The sequence below is a fragment of the Lonchura striata genome, chromosome 7 (assembly GCF_046129695.1).
Source record: "Lonchura striata isolate bLonStr1 chromosome 7, bLonStr1.mat, whole genome shotgun sequence".
In the NCBI taxonomy this organism is placed as follows: Eukaryota; Metazoa; Chordata; class Aves; order Passeriformes; family Estrildidae; genus Lonchura; species Lonchura striata.
In genome coordinates, this window is record NC_134609.1 from 16,360,519 (window position 1) to 16,366,518 (window position 6,000).

Here is a 6,000-nt window from a genome sequence, read left to right on the forward strand (position 1 = left end):
GCTATAAAAACAAGGTGTTATGTCACATCATAATGACAGCATGAAACCAAACGTGTTGTGTAGATAAGGTCCTGTAAAGGCTGTGCTGAAGGAATACTCACAGGTGTAATGTGCAAGATGTGTACATAGGTTTGTGTGTTGTGGAAATACACATTGGCCTGCTGGTAGCATGCTCTCCATTTGTTTTTCAGGCTGTATTTAAAACAAGGAAGTCACATGGAAAATAGATGCTTAGCATTTCAAAGGAACCCAAAGTTCTTTGTTGGTTATGTATTTAAAACATACACATGCAGGAGTGACTTTGCCATGGCAACGCGGCCATAGGTAAAAGTAGAATAGAGCAGCTCATCCCAGTAAAGTAACTTAAGTGCAAGGGAAGTGTTCAAGGTAACAGTAATGTGAAATCAGAATTCACACCTAAATCTATTCAGTCTGTTCCCTGACTTTAGAGAAAAGTGCCAGTAAACCTTTTCAGTGACGCACAGTGAGCTGCCCACCATCGGCATTCAGCTTCAAAACACTGATTTCTGCCTGCAGCTCCTACTCTGTGGCAAGACTATTCTGTGGCAAACAAATTCTCAGGTGAAAAAATCAGAGTAAAATTCTTTATGAGCCTTAATATAGTCTCAATTCCCAACATGGGGAAACTACAAACTGCTTAAAGAAGCTGACAAGAAGCGAAATTATTCTGAGTTCCTTGTAATATTTTCTCGATGTTGAGAAGGAGGTGATAGGAGAGCATACTTGTCTTTCTAAGGGAGAGGGTTGTACACTGATTTTCTTTATCCTGATGTCATCTACTGCTAGTTACAAGAGGAGACTGGCTAAAACCAGATTTGAAGAGCCCTAAGAAATTCAGTCTTCAGCTCTGGTAGTTCTTACCTCTCAATTGCACAATAGGTGAGGACAAGAATTGCCAGAGATGTAACATCACAGAGAGCACCAGGAGGTGTGGAGGAAATTGCTCAGCACACCAACACAAGGGTGTGCCAGGCAGCTACAGAGCAGAAGTGAGCCAGCCAGCTGTGCACAAGCTCACAGCTGGATTGGCACAGGACTGTTTGAGCTGTTTGCAGCTCTGTGCAAGGAAACTGGCAGCACAGAGGCAGTGGCTGTGGATTTGAGTCCTTGTAGAGCTCAGGTCACTGCCAGCCAGACTGCCTGTAACCCACACTTTGCTGAGGACAAGGTGTCTGTCTGTGGGTTATATAGAAAATACTGTATGTGACCTTTCACCCATAAACATTTTTAATACCACACATATTCCTAACTGCTGCCAGGTTAAAGTACATAGTCAGCAGATAAACTGTATTTTCTAAATGTCCTCACATTTTGCTACTAGGAAGTGTAGACATAGTTTCAGCTGCTGTTTGCGGCCTGACATAAAGAGTTAGCAAAGAGCCTGACCTTGGGAATCAGTAGAAGAGCATCCCTGAGCCTTTGTATAGGACTGCAGGCCAAAGTTCTGACAGAAAACAGGAGACTTGTTGGTGTGGCCATCAGCTTGAGACTGAGGCTGTGGATTCACAGGTTTCATGTTGCTAAACTCTTCGGGAGCGTGGGGTCATGGGGAAGGAAAACCACCTATTGTGCAGCAGCTGTATCATCTGCTCTGCTTTTATTTGCCCACAAGGAACCACTGGAATAAGAATAGTGGTAAGGAATATACTGTGGTAGGAGTGCACAGTTGTGAATACAAATCAAAGTTTTCTGCAGGAAATTAAGCACTAGGTGTATCTGGATTTTTAGTTGAATCTTACTATGCTTACTAACATTTTTATAAGATGACAGAATTTTACATACAGTATTTAATAAACAGTCCCCTGGATGAAAAAGTATGCAAGATTAGTCAAGTTTAATACTTATCTTCCTTCAAAGAAACTGTTACTGGATACATGTGTGGAATGTCAGCACATCACTAAAGATTCTGAGAATTTGTGCTAATACTATTAAAGTAAGCACTAGAAGGTGCTTCATACTATTGACAGCTTCTAAGAAAAGACAGAATGTCCCAAAAGCAAAAGCATCATGGGTTGTCACCTAGTGCTCAGAGAATTCATCCAAATGTAGTCCTCACAGATGATTGTTTCCATTGACTGTAAGTCAAATTTGTTTTCTTCCACTTCAGCAGAGGATCAATTATAATAATCTCTAAAAGCCTACAGATACAAGCACCTCTAGTGCATCAGACCATAAGGAACATACACATTTTTAATTTGCAGATCCAAAGCTGAGCTGAATTCCTCTCACCTCATGCATCAGTAAAATTTAGAATGATGATCAATGAATGCTGCGTTAATAATGCTTAAAATGTCACCGATCCCTTCCAAGAAACACTTTAAGAGGCTCCACTTGTATCTCTACAAAACTCACAAAGGGATGTGGTTAGATTTTTCTGACCTCATAAATACCTAAGCAAGTGAGTGAGAATGGGGAGCAGCAACCCAGCACACAGCAGATTGCTCTCAGCAAAGCTGTGTGGGTGTATGCAAGACCCATGTTTCAGGGTGGGACACAAAGCCCTGACAGGTGTCCATCCCAAGTAATGGGATGAAAAGTTCCTCAAGTGCTCTTCAGAATCAGATGGATCAAGGTTTGTTTAGCTTTCACCCACACCCTGATCTTTTGTCAAGGGTAGAATTCATGTAGAGTTTGTGCTCTGCATTCAAAGGAAAAATATACCTTTTGACAATTTTCCAAAAGCCTCATTAGGCATTTAATTTTCTAAATTTAATTATAAAGCCCAATACTGGAAGACTGAAAGGCAAAGCTCCCTGCCTTAAACTAGGAGAACTTCAGTGGCATGAAGACACTAGAGCAAAAGAAAGAGGGAGAAAATGTCTTATTAAATAGAAACAGTGACAATTTTTTTAAATACCTGAAGTATATCAAAGTAAAAGCCAAGGAAATAAGGAAAAAAGAGGAAAAACAAAAATATTTTAAATTATTTTTATAGATGTTTTCTCCATGTTCATTCATATCTAGCTTATTTTCCTGTTGACCCTAAGCAGTTGGCATATAATATACTGCTGTTAATTATCAGTGCAGAGCAGCCTTTCCTTGGGCTCAGATGTATCCAAGCCAAGGTTTTGAGCTGTAAAGGCAACCACCTTTACAGTGGTTGGGTGAAAACTGAGTTTAAATGCATGAGACAACTGCTGCAGATCAGATGTGATGGCTGGGGAGGAGGTGTAGAGTGTTATCATAAGGTCTGGAAACTGCATCTGTGTGCAGTTTGTCATCAGCCCTGATATTTAGGAGCTTGGTGTTAGTAAAACAGTGAGTCCGTGCCCAGGCAGGATGACACACCAAACACTGCTCTGCAGCTGTAGTCTCTTATGTGCTAAACATTTCTAGCAATATCCTTAATCTTTGTTCTTTTCAGTATGTGAAACAGCTGGAACTGGATTCTTCTGATTTCTATATATATAGCATTTATAATATATGCTAATATGATAGCATTTATGCCATTATTTACATATGCTAATATATAGCATTTATAGCAGGTAGTTGTGTGGAAAAACCAGGGTAAATCGACCTGGTGCTTTGCTGCCCAGCAATAAGCAGAAGAGTTACTCATAGTCTGGAGATGTAGGTATGAATGTGCTGGACCTCCACATTTGAAGTTCATTATATATGATATGTGTCACAGATGTCTGTTTGGATCACAGAAAGATTTTGCTCACCATCTTTAGGTATCAATTCAGTTGAAGCAGCCCATGGGCTGCTGCAGGTGAAAGCTTTTGCCATTGATTTTCCCAGCAGCAGTGAGTGTTCTGCTTGTTCTCCACACCAGAAGTCCCATGTAAGAAGCCAGCTGTGTTGTGTTAAACTGCTTCCATCCTCTCACATTGGATCTCCTATCAAATCAGGTACTGACTTACCAGATTTTCTTAGAGAATATTTCCCTCTGTCATTAGCCTGCCTTTGTCCTTTTAACAGCAACAGCTCTGTTTAAATGACAGTGGTTCATTTGTTTGCAAGCAGCCCTTCCAATGACCATTGTGTCAGCAGGATGGAAATTGCTACTAAACCGGCAGCCACAGGTATTTGCAGTTGCTAAGGTCTAAATGCAAAGTTCTCTTAGTACTCAACCCCTTCCTTATTAGCACAACATCAAAGCATGGGACATCCTCTCCCAGTAGCCCATACTCTGGAACATCCCCATCCCATGGGGATTTGTTTGTGCATGGGGTGGCACAAACTCACAGGAAGGTTCCTGGGACATCTGCAGCATCCCCCACCCAGCCCAACCCTGCACCATAGGGCAAGCTGATTTGCCTTCCCCTCAGAAGATTCCTGGGACATAAACTCTGGGAGATGAGTTAATTTTGTCTCTTAACTGGTGCCACCTGTAACATAAATAGTGCCATGCTGTGCCCATGGTAGTGAGACCTTTGATGCTGCAGAGACAGGAGGGTTGGTGAGTAGATCTGTTCTGTAAGTGCCCTGAGTGGCAGTACTCAGTTAAGAATGCATTCTATTAATCTAAAATCCTGCTAAATAAGGTAGTTAGATCAGTTTCTCCTTTCATTTTCTAGCAAATAATTATTCACAGTGTTTCTCTCTTGCTTTTAGTTCACATCATAGACTTGGACTTGATGGTCCCAGTTCCTTCACACCTTTCATATATTATGATTTGCATACTGCAGGGAGAAATGCTCCACATTGATATTGCATTTCTGACTAATTTCTGAATTTCTGATGCAGGTTTCTCCCATGAAATCCTCTTCTCCTTAATTGGGTGCTTTTTTTTTTTTTTTTTTTTTTGCCTCCCTGAGCCTTCTGCCTCTGTGGAGACCTGCTTCAGCTGTTAATAAATTGTTGTGATATTATTCCTGAGAACTCCTGTATTTTTGTTGTTCTTTCTTAAACATTAAATTGAAACCTTCATTTTTCTGTTTTCTTCTAAACTTTATCTAAGACCAGCTAATGCACTCACTGAATCTGTGCCCCTTTAAACTGGGGCCAACGCTTGGGCTGCTTTTGCCAGCATCTTCAAATCAGGGAGATTCCACATCCTTGTGTACAAGAACCTAATTCTGAACTTTCTCAGTTTAAATCTGGACTTTCGCTGTGAACATCAAGTTCATGTAAATCAGAGTACATTAGATCCCAAGGTCCCCTTTTTAGTATAGAGAACGCTGAATTTCATTTTTCTTAAAAACAGAATAGAAGCAATGCGGGCACTGTTGTGTATTTCATTCCTGTGATCAATGCAATTGTTTATTACTTCCTACAGGTTTGCAAAAACAGACCCTACTCAGTGGTTTTGAGGGTCTCCCCAGGAATATCCATATGCTGCAGGGCCCCTCAAGCTCTCCAGGTGAGTCTCTTCTTGGTTTCCAGTGCAGACCTCCTCCTTGGGATGAAAGTAGGCATGGAACTGGTTCCTTCTGTCCCCCTGGGGCAGTTTTAGAATGGTGGTGATCTGTGCTGTGCTCATTATTGGGCTTTATCATTAATTGAACTTAATTTTATCATTAATTTAACTTTGAATTTGTTTCAACATGAAAACATTATTTATCATAGAAGTGGGCTGAGTCTAAACATAGTGAGAATGGACCAGAGCTCATCACTGCTCTTCATTAATCTTTCAGTGAGCTAATTAAAGAAGCAGAACACATTCTTGCTCTTTGCAATGCTTCCTAGTATAGACAAAGTATTAATTTCAACCTTAGCTGCAGGAGGACATTGGCAAGAGATGTTTGGATCTGAGTAGGTTTCCAGTTTTGTTTTAGTCTGTTTCTTAACATCTGCTAAGGTGGGTGGCTGCTTCAGGGAGAAGGAAAATTAACTTTATTGATTGAGTAATTTCCTTTACGAAGGCTCTAAATGGGCTGGCTGCCTGCAGAAATAATATTTGTTAAATGACCATATTTGGAAAATGAGTCAGTGAGAAAATAGCAAGCAAATCCACCAGCTTATCTCCAGCAGGGAAAGAACAGAATTGTGCTAAGAAAGGAAGATAGGTGCTGACTTGGAGATGACAAGATAAAA